We start from the raw sequence: 11,996 nt of genomic DNA on the forward strand, positions 1-11,996 counted from the left end.
TACCACAAAAAAAAAAAAAAAAAAAAAAAGCCTTTTATTTCTCTGAAATAAAAGACTCCATATTTGTTACATAGCCATAAAAATCCAACCCAAGCGTGTTTTCCAATATACTGTTAGCAGAGGAGCAAATAGCTTTTAGGCACTATTTCTCTCTTGGGCACCATTGTATATGGTCTCTTTGTTAAGAAAATAGTTTAAAACAATGCTTCACAAAAGCTATGCTTTGGAATACTAGTTATTTGTTCAACAAAAACATTTTTTTTGAACTCTTAGAATGTGTTGCACAGTTTGATCAGTGTAGGGCTTCAGTTGTCAATAAATAGACATTTTCCCTGTTTCAGTCTAGTGATATGAGAGATAAGCTTCAATTCCAGAACAAACACCTGTCATAGCTGCCTTGTCCCATATCAAATGAGGAGTTAAGCATCCTTCTTAATGCCAGTGTCATGGTTTTCTGTCACAAACCAGTAGTGACATTAAGGAATCGCTGAGCCGAATTTCTAATTACTGAACTTCCAGAGAAAACGGATCATTATTAATTATGCCAAAACCAAAACTGATTTTTTTTGGCTGATATTCTCCAGTTTTCAAGTGGAAAATACAAAATACCTCTAGCTAACACCTCAATTTATTCAATTACCTGTTGGGTACATTTTGTAGCTAATTCATTCTGCTCATCAGGAGCTAGTGTCACTCAAAACGAATAATGCTGGGCTTCCCTGGTGGCGCAGTGGTTGAGAGTCTGCCTGCCGATGCAGGGGACGTGGGTTCGTGCCCTGGTCTGGGAAGATCCCACATGCTGCGGAGCGGCTGGGCCCGTGAGCCACGGCCGCTGAGCCTGCACGTCCGGAGCCTGTGCTCCGCAACGGGAAAGGCCACAGTGGTGAGAGGCCCGCGCACCGCAAAAAATATATATATATATATTATTTATTTGGGCTGCGCTGGGTCTCAGCTGCGGCACGCAGGATCTTCATTGCAGCACGTGGGATCTTTTAGTTGCAGCATGCAAACTCAGTTGCAGCATGCATGCAGGATCTAGTTCCCCAACCACGGACCGAACCCAGACCCCTGGAATTGGGAGCACAGAGTCTTACCCATTGGGCCACCAGGGAAGTCCCTCGGAATTATTTTGAAACAAATTAATGGAAGTTCTTTCCAATGATATAAATTCTTTTAAAAGTAATGAGTAACCTATTAAATGTAAGGATGACATCTCAGGGACCTTATTTAGAAAATTCTCTCTCTTACGTTTAGGCCACCTATCATGGAATTTAAATTGAACACTTGATGATACATCAGAATTTTGGTTTCTAATCTTAGAACTATCTGTGTGGGATCAATTTCACAGAAAGTTCATCACTATCTTACAGTAGTATAATGTAGAATGTTCCTGATGCTTCTAAAATTCTAATCCCACAGCAGTAATGTATGAATTCAAGCATGCCATTAAGAAAAAAAAAACTAACTTCATTCATTAAAATCATCTTTTTATTCAAACTTTGCTAATGTTTCCCAGGTCACATCAGCCTAAAGGTAAAATAGGTCGTGTAACTGTCAAAACTAAAAATATTTTTCCAGCTTCAGCCTGTTGCTTAACAGAACAGCAGCTCCACTTCAAGTTGTCTCAGAAATATTTTCCCCAGGATCTCCGACGACTCTCCCGACACATTTTGGTAGCAGAAGAGGCAGGCTTTTTGCTGCAGACGCAGTAAGTGCTGCCTCCACTCATGCCTTGGACATCAGCTCTTGTCCTTTTACTTACTTTTTTTTTTCTTAATACCTCCTTTCTTCCAGAACAAAGGCAATCCTGCCTCCCAGGGGCATAATGTCTGGAGGCGTTATTGTTTTTCATGACTGGAAAAGGAGGGTGCTACTGGCATCTAGAGGGTAGATCTAGGGATGCTGCTAAACGTTCTGCAATGCCCAGGACAGCTCCCCCACACACCCAACAAGCAATATCTGGACCCAAATGCCATTAGCGCTGGGGCAGAAAGACCCTTCTCTGGACTGAGACCTGAGTCTCAAGAGAGCTGGCCTAAGGGACAATCTGAGGAACAAAGCTGTTCCATCCTCAAAAATCACCAGTCCTCTGGTATCTTTTTTTTTTTTTTTTTTTGCGGTACATGGTCCTCTCACTGTTGCGGCCTCTCCCGTTGCAGAGCACAGGCTCAGCAGCCATGGCTCACGGGCTCAGCCGCTCCGCGGCACGTGGGATCCTCCCGGACCGGGGCACGAACCCATGTCCCCCGCATCGGCAGGCGGACTCTCAACCACTGCGCCACCAGGGAAGCCCCCTCTGGTATCTTTAAACAAAACATGCTCCTCCTCTTTGCCTTCCCTTAGGATGATAGGACTCTTGCAACGTCAAAGGTAGAATTGCTTCCTCTTTAGAGAATGTCATGATCATTTGGGGCACTGAACAAGATACAGTCCCTCTGTCATGGCTATTGTTTTCTGTTACCACACTTCTCTCTGGCCCCAAGCTTCTGCTGGTAACAGATCCCACTCCCTTGACCTCAGGGGGTGGGACTGTAACTCAGGTGAGCCAGACAATAGGCCTTCCCCAGCAGGTTTTTCTTTTTAATTCAAGCTAAGGAAAGAGAATCTCTTTTCTGGTCTGAAGGTTATAAGGCAAGAGGCTCTGGGGGGAACCATCTTGAGACAGTGAAGCTCTCCTGCAGAGAGGAAGGAAAGCAAGGAGAGAAGAGAAAGTGAGTGCTTTCATCCTAGGTCATCCCAAATCCAGCTCCATTCTTATACTTCCTACCGTTTGATTTTATGTGCAATCAATGTTCGTCTGCTGTTTAAGCTAGGTTAATTTGGGTCTTTATCATTTCCAACATAAGAATCTTGGCTAATATACCTGTCTTCAAAATCCTTACAGTTAATTACAACAGTATAGGGCAGCTCATGAAAAGTGCTTATATGAAGTACACACAGGGCTCCTGAAGTTCTGGTTATGTTTTTTTACTCTAAAAAGTGTTCAAGGTTGTTCATTTCTTAACTATCCTTTGAGTTGTATGTTTATGTTTTATGGAAAAAGCAGTTCCTTTATGATAAGCACTAAAAAATAGCAACTTAAAGGAATTTAAGGGAAGAAATTTAAAGGAAGGAAAAAAATGGTATTTGACCTAGGCCATTGATAATGGGTTTTATTTAAATAAGAGTAGGGGAGGGAAAAAAAAACTTTTCCTCTACTCACTTGTTATATGCCTGAGGCCCATGAATTAAACTTTCAAAAGACAGATTAATAGGAGAGAAAGCATCCAAACTTTATTTGATGCTAATATTTTAACTTTATGCATGTGGAGGTCTTCATAGAAAAGAAGTGAAGACACTAAGAATTGGTTATACCTGGGGGCTTATAAAACATTTTAACAAAGGGCAGTAAATTGTAGACAAGACAAAGGAAAGGGGGTTTGGGTTTTAGGGGTGGTAAATTGTGGAAAGGTAAATATTGGGGGAAACCAATGGAATATAAGGGTCACTTTAGTAAGTGCAGACCCATCTCTGTGCTGATTTTCTGGCTCCAGTGATAAGCCTTATTCTCCTGGTACGGGAGAGGGGAGGGGAAACACCTTCACAAAGGGAAATTTGAGCAGCTAGAGGGAAAAGAGCTCTTTCTGTGTTTGCTGCTTCTTAATTGCCTTCAGCAAGAAATAATCCTTAGGCCAAAGTGGCATATTTTGGGGTGGCATGTTCTGATCCCTTTCATAAGTAAACTGGAATCTTATATATTTTACATTTTTCAGATTACAGAGCATTCTTAATTCTCACTCTTACTACTCACAATTCTATGAGTATTCTCTATCCCATTTTTTTCTTCATGAATAAATACTCAGCAATTCATCTAATTCATCAAGAAATTAATTGAATTAATTGCAGAAATGGGGCTGAAATCCAGGTGTCCAGCTCACACTCAGTGTCCTTTCCATTAAGGCGCAGCTGCTTCTGAACGGGGGGGAAGGAATCACGAAGAAGAAAGGCTAGGCCACTCCCCCCACTGAGCTCCCGGGCCACCTGGCATGTACCCCTATCATTCACTGTCATATGTTACTGAACTTTTGTGTGCATATTTCAATATCCTCCATTAGGCTGTAAGTTTTACCCTTTTGTTTTTGGTCTTATTTATTCCCATGCCCAGGACAGGTGTTAGAAAAGTAATCAGTAAATATTTGTTAGATGATAAACGGATAGATGAATGCATGGATGCGAGTTAAGAAGCAGCGAAATGCAAAACAGCTTTAGGGATCATTGTGATTGAACTATACACTTCAGCAGAGGAATATTGAGAAATACCTTCAGCAAAGTAGATTGGGGCAAAATTATGGGAGGCTGTGAATGCCAACCCAAGGTGTTGGTACTTTAGCCAAGAGGCACAGGTGATACTAATTCTTTCTCTTCAGGAGGACTGACCTTCCTAATGGGTTGGAGGAAGACTTACTGTAATTGTCCAGGATTTAGGTGCTGGGAATGTGGCTGAGGGGACTGAGGAAATGGAAAAGGAAGGAACAATGTTGGGGCTATTACTAGTTAAATCCCCTTCTGCCTCATGAGCAGACTGGTGCCTGCTAAATGGGCAGTGGTGCACAGAGTTAGACAATCAGTCTATCAAGTCAGGTTTCAAATGCCAGCAAGATGGAGTACCACTAAGATGAAAGGGCCAGGACTTCCCTGGTGGCACAGTGGTTGGGAGTCCGCCTGCCGATGCAGGGGACACGGGTTCGTGCCCCAGTCCGGGAAGATCCCACATGCCGCGGAGCGGCTGTGCCTGTGGGCCATGGCTGCTGAGCCTGCGCATCCGGAGCCCGTGCTCCGCAGCAGGAGAGGCCACGGCAGTGAGAGGCCAAAAAGGATGAAAGGGCCAAAGGCAGAATCATAGTTAAGGTTGCAGAGGCAAGGATTTGGAGCCCACAGGATACGGAGTCAAAGTTAAGCAAGTCCTTCGCAAGTGCAGAGGGTCCTTGATAGTGTTTAATAGCGATACCCCTTTGCATTAGTTTCCTATTGCTGCCATAACAAATTACCACAAATATACTGTTGTGTTGCTTGAAGCTTATTATACTACAGTTCTGTAGGTTGGAAGTCCAATATGGGTCTCACTGGGCTGATATCAAGATGTCAGCGGGGCTGAGTTACTTCCTGGAGGAAGTAGGAGCAAATCTGTCTCCTGGCCTCTCTGCCAGCTTCTAGAGGCTGTCCACAGTGCTTCACGCGTGGGCCCTTCCTCTATCTTCAAAGCTAGGAACACTGGGCCAATTCCTGCTCATGCTGCCATCTCTCTGTTTCTCTTTCTTCTGCCTTTCTCTTCTACTTTTACGAACCCTTGAGATTACATTGGTCTCCCTAGATAATCCAGGATAATCTCCCTATTCTAAAGTCAATTGATTACCCGCTTTAATTCCATCTGCACTCTTAACTCCCCTTTGCCATTAAGGTTACATATGCATAGATTGCACAGATTAGGACATGGACACTGTGTGTGTGGGGGGGGGCGCTCATTATTCTCTCTGCTACACCTTCACCCTGGGAGGGAAAGCATCAGGCCTGGCTTGCAGGATGACAGCCCTACTTGCTGAGGTGCACAAATGCCAAGAGAAAGCCTAGAGATCATCTGAGCCAGGCCAGTCTCAGAAATCACCACTTTCTCTCAGATTTTTTTCCCAGTCATGATGTATATTTATTCATGGAAATAGAGTTCACATAGTCCCTCTACCCGCCCAGCCAGACTGGTGTACTGGAGCCAGCTTGTAAGGCTTGCAGAAAGTTTTTGTTACATTTTCAAGAATTTTGCAACATCAGGTTGACATCAACTAAGGTAGGACTATTTACACCATGGCAATGAACAAACACTACAAATTAGCACCTTTCCCCTGGGAGATGTAGGTATTACACATTTGCCATGCCACTGAGTTTGTATGCATTTAAAAGTGAGCACCATCAACAGGCAGGCTGGGACCCACATTATTTCAAAGGTAGTGGCTAGCTACTGCAATTAGTCTGGGTCTCCCAGACAAATGCCAAAATCAAATAAATTACAATTTTGTCTAATTAGCTTCTGCTCTCCAGTAGGACATACAGGATTCAGTTTATTAGTTGCTAGGGTGTTGCCAAGGCTAACTGGAGTCATGATGTACCTAAGCTGGGTGGGCACACCAGGAAGGCCATACTTTGTTAATAATATTTCCTGATCTTAGCAAGGTTATAGATACCCACAAATCCACCCTTGATGAGGGCTCAAGCACTTCAAATCTGGTCCAGGAAGTGGAGAATTAGCAGAACGGATAGCAATATCACATTGGAATCATGTTTCATCCATATTCTTTTAGTCAACCAAAAATTTGGGGCTTGTACTAGGAATACAGAACACCACAGTAAAAATGACAGTTATGGTTCCTGCCAAGGTTCACAGGCTACTTTGGAGGGAATTGTGTGTGTGTGTGTGTGTGTGTGTGTGTGTGTGTGTGTGTGTGTGTGTGTGTGTAGGCAGTGCGGAGAGGAGAAAACAGACAAATGAACAGGCAATTACAATGCAGGGTGACTGGTTCCTGGAAGTATTTATGAGGGTCATCTTACTGAGCTTGTCCAGGTCAGGCAAGAAGTCCTGGATGGAGTGACATATAAACTGAATCCAACAAGTAGTAGTAGTAGTAGAAGTAGTAGTAGTAGTAGTAGTAGTAACTAACATTTACTGAGTACCTTCCATGCTTCAGTCTACATCCTAATGTCTTAAACTCATTTACTTCAATTAGGTCTTCTGACACCCATGAAGTAGGTATAATTATTATCCCCATTTTACAAATGAGGAAACTGAAGCACAGCTAACTTAAATAAAGTTGCCCAAGGTCTCATAGTGAGAGTAGAACTGGGAGAGTAGGAGTTAGCCATTTTAAAGGATGTTGGAGAGAAGACTGTTCCAGTAAAGGGAACAGCATATGGAAAGTCATGATGGGTTCCAAGAAAAGAAAACAAGCTGTTTGATTAAAGATTCAAGCGGAGGGTGATGAACTATGAAAGCTGCAGAGAAAAGCACAGACTGGATCATAAAGGACCTGGTAAGCAGTGTTTATTTGTTTGATCGTTAATCCAGGTCATGAGCAATTTGGCTTATTTTAAAAGGATCACTGCAGTGTAAGTACGGAAGCAGAGGGAGAAAAGCCAGTAAGGAGCATGTAAACCAGGAGAGAGATGAGAGGGGATGAATGTGCATGATGAAGCGGGTGCAGAAGGGGTGAGAGTTGAGGATACGCCCCATGTCTGCCTTGGACTGCTGGAGAGGTGGTGATGTCCATCACTGTGATGGACAACACAGATGGAAGATCAGGTTTATGGCGGAAGATAACAAGTTCAGGTTCAGAACACTAAATCTGAAAGGCCTATAGGACACCCGGGAGGAAGTGTCCAGGAAGCAGGTGGATCAATGGGTTTGGTGCTAAATAATATTGTATAGGTATAACACTGTGGGAAAGTGTTAGAAAAAGTTGATATCATCTCTCAGAATATGGGAGTAACAGTGATGTGGAAAAGGCTTTGATCGATGGTGGTTTGTGAGTGCAGTGTTGGTGGGTCCACCTGCCCCTCTTGGCAGCTGAACCACGAGTGCTGGAAACTGGACACTGTCATTCTGTATGGTGTAGACGTAGCTTCTCTATCACCTATTTTTTCCTGGTGTCAAAAGACTCAGTATGGAAGTCTACAGCAGAGGCTCCACATCCCTCTGCCCTGGCTTAAAGAGAGGGGGGGCTGGCCTGACAGCTGAGTTTCTCAAAGTTAAAGGCTTTCCCAAGCTGCACAGAGCATCAGAGACAGAGTGTTCAGAGGTGAGAGTTAAGTGGGAATCTAAAATCAGTGAATCATGGAAAGTGCCCCTTGCAATCACAAATGAAAGAGCAGAGGCATTTATCAAAAGCTAGGAATGGAGGTCAGGGATTTGAAAGTCTCGCTGCAGAGAACAGGAGGCAATGACTCCAATGAGGAAGTGGCAGGAACCTTTGGCTGAATACTGGAGAGTAATGCTCTTCTTGGTGGAGAATGATTCTACTTCTTTCCAGCAGTGAATTATGGGGGATGAAAAGCGGAAGATGCCAACAGACTTAACATATCACTGAATTGCTTGTATCAGAGGTGCATACAAGAAAAACAAGAGCCACAGGGAAACAACAGACCAGCTTTCCTAACATTTGATCAAGTGCCCAAGAAACTTCAATGTGGGGGCAAAACATGAGGCTGAGCATAGGGCTCATATTTAACGCTAAAGGGGGGCATCTATGTCTTCTCCCCTGAATCTGCCCATTTGACTCCCAAGCCCTAAGTGTAAGATGTCACCATCATCTGAGAGAAAGCCCAGGCTGAAGCACACTCACCTGGGCCAAGGGTCAGTACTGGCAGGAGAGGCCCTGATAAACACCACCCCCTCCCCCATCCCCAGTGCAGTGTGACTGGGAGGCATGCGGCTCAGGCCCCGAAGCTGTGGTGCCTGCCAGGAGCTTCTGACTCCCTCTGCTAACACTGTGATGTGAAGGCATGCATCAGGGAGGGCATGAGCCGGCCGCCCTTGGGCCTAGGAGCTCTAACTGCTAGCAGTGCAGCTGGCCCAAACTGCCCTCACCAGGAGGAAGAGCAGACCCGTGGCTGGTCTGTTTTCAGGATGACAGCTCGAAGTGCAAGGGAAAGAGAAGGTGCAGGCCTGGATCCTGCTTTAAGACATAATAACCTCATCCAAAAGAATGCGGCCTAATGAATGTTGGTCAGGTTACATTCACCATTCTTCTTGCTCCTTTGTGGGAGCAAAATGGGATAGAAAGACGGGTTCACCTTCTCTGCCATAGGTAAGGAGCAGAATCAGGCCTACTTTCTCTAATTAGGAGGGAAAGAAATGGGACCTGATTTGAACAAATCAATCGCTTAGTTAGACATAAAGAAAAACTTCTTAACTGTAAGACTGTGTAGTGGGTTGAACTGTGTCCCCTTAACTCATCTCAGAATATGACCTTGCTTGGAGATGGGGTCATTGTAGATGTACTTAGTTAAGGTGAGGTCATCCTGGAGTGGGACCAGTCACTAATCAAACATGAATGATGTTCTCATCCAAAGGGGGGGATTTGGACATAGACACGCACACAGGAGAAGGCCATGTGAAGATGAAGGCAGAGATCGGCACTTTTGCAAGCCAAGAAACACCAAGGATTGTCAGTAAACCACCAGAAACCAGGCCAGAGGCTTACAACAGATTCTTTCTCACGGCCTTCACAAGGCACCGACCCTGCCAAAACCTTGACCTCAGATTTCTAGCCTTCAGAACTGCAAGGCAATAAATTTCTGTTGGGCCTCCCTGGTGGCGCAGTGGTTGAGAGTCCGCCTGCCGATGCAGGGGATACGGGTTCGTGCCCCGGTCTGGGAGGATCCCATATGCCGCGGAGCGGCTGGGCCCGTGAGCCATGGCCGCTGAGCCTGCGCGTCCGGAGCCTGCGCGTCCGGAGCCTGTGCTCCGCAACGGGAGAGGCCACAACAGTGAGAGGCCCGCATACCGAAAAAAAAAGAAAAATAAATAAATAAATAAATAAATAAATTTCTGTTGTTTAAGCCACCCAGTCCGTGGTACTTTATTAAGGCAGCCCTAGAAAACTAATATAGAATGTCAAAGCACTATCTGTAGTTTTTAAAAGATATTTAAAATAGAGTTGTACCAGGTATTATTCATATAAGTAACCATATTCACTTTACAATACATATTCACATCAAATTAATCATATATAACGTATAAATAACTATAACTTTAGTAAATTTTTTTTTTTTTTTTTTTTTTTGCTGTACGCAGGCCTCTCACTGCTGTGGCCTCTCCCGTTGCGGAGCACAGGCTCCGGACACACAGGCCCCGCGGTCATGGCTCGCGGGCCCAGCCGCTCCGCGGCATGTGGGATCCTCCGGGATCGGGGCACGAACCCGTGTCCCCTGCATCGGCAGGTGGACTCTCAACCACTGCGCCACCAGGGAGGCCCAGTAAATAGTTTTATTTATTTATTACTAAATAAAATATATTTATTTAGTAAATATTTTAAATAAACAATTATTTGCTCTGCACAGCACCTGCTTGAGTGTCAAAGCTTGAGTTTCTTCTAGTTTTATGTCTTTCTAATTTTATCAACAAACTGTACCAAATCTCATTGCTTCATGGTAATCCAGATTAAAATCATATTTCTATTAATAACTGAGGATTTACCTAAAAGGCTTAAGGGATTATATGTGGAAATACAGCAAAGATTGAGGAATAAATCAGTAACTTCCATTAAGATACAACTGATCTTTTAAAATAAACAAAAATTATAAACTTGCATTTTGTTATCAGCAACAAACATTTGTCAAGTATCTATTTCAAATCACCATATGCGGTGCTGGAGATCTATGGAGGAGGTGATAAAGATACTGCCCCACGGGTCTTACAATACAGTTGGGAAAGCCAGTGCAAAAGGAGAAACAATAAACAACACAAGTTAGTGTCCACAGAAAATGCTGTAGATACTGTTGCTTATCTAAATACTGTTTACATTTTCTCTCATGAACAAGGGAGTTGATCTTCACACTGTCATATAAACTAATCCTTGGATATTGTCCTGTGAGTAACCTCTCTGACTTAGCCATGAAAAAAGGACAATTTTATTTATTTTTTGCATTATCTACTGTAGGACCAGGGTCATTAAGAACAGGGAGGTCCTACATTGAGGGCTTCTCAGATGCCACTCCCTGGTTCCAAAGGAGAGAGACTCTATGGAAGGGGTGTGCTGTGGGTAGTGGAAAGGTCTGCTGTGGGTGCAAGAACCTGGTATAGCTCTTCACTCCTAAAGTTGAGAGGCTGCTATCATGGAGTCTAGGGAAAGTGCCATCTCAGAGCTGCAGTTGGCTTCAGTAACCTGGCTCACTTCCCAAGCTGGCTATGTGTGCCTTGTCTCTGAACTCCTGGCACATACTTCTAGTCCTCGTCTGGCCACTTCTCCTTCCCTACCCATCGCATGTATGGAAAAGTGAAAAGTCCTTTAAATCTTCCGATTCAAAACTACCATCGATCTTCTTAATAATTACACAATTCCAGCAGGACAACACGGTTGATATTCTATTTCTCACTTTTAATGTGTCCAAAGCACAATCCCAGCCCTGTGTATAAAAGACACAGCACTTTCAATCTCTTCTGAATGTGCTGATATCCTAGCAATAACTCTATCCATTTTCCTTTTCTGGTTAGGTCTCAAATGCTAAACTGAATATTATTCCATGCAGAAGGAAAGAGCACTGGATGGGGAATCAGTATACCTGGATTCTAGTTCTGAACCTGCCCTTAACTATCCGTGGGATCTCAGGTAAGTCACCCCTTCTCTCCTGAGTCTGTTTCTTCCCAGCTGTTCATTATGGAGCTCAGAGATGGGACTGCCTTACATAAAGAGTAACCCAGAACAAGAGGATCAGGGTAGTAGAAGATTGGCTCTTTTTAAAGCTGTGGGATAAACTGGGTTGCAAAGCATAGTCCAGAACCAAAATCAAGACCAATCACACAAGGTGTTGAGTCAAAAAACCAGGTCATTAAAACCGCAAAGAGGCCCCAAAATAAGCCTTTGTGACACACGTGAAATTCCAGAGCAGAGAGGTAATTTTAGGAGCTGACAGGAGTGTTTTTCTCCAGGCAGCATCTCTCTCTTTACCACCTCCACCTCCATGAGGTTCTGGTAGAGATGCCTAATACTCCATCACCTACTACATGAACCACGTCAGGTCACTTAGTGTCCCTCTTGCTGGGAATTTAAATCTGGGGCCGAAAAAATTCCAGCAGCACAAGGCAGCTGGACTTGAGTGACCAAATGGTGGCATCTCAGCCCTCCTTCTGAGAGCTCCAGAGCTGCCTTTGTAAAGCATTTCTTCTATCAGTATCTTTCAAATAAACCTTCTTTTTGGCTAAAGTGGCCATTCATTTTCTCTTGTTTTCAACAAAAGAACAAAGTGTCTCCCCA

Source organism: Mesoplodon densirostris, chromosome 12 (genome assembly GCF_025265405.1).
Source record: "Mesoplodon densirostris isolate mMesDen1 chromosome 12, mMesDen1 primary haplotype, whole genome shotgun sequence".
Taxonomy (NCBI): Eukaryota; Metazoa; Chordata; class Mammalia; order Artiodactyla; family Ziphiidae; genus Mesoplodon; species Mesoplodon densirostris.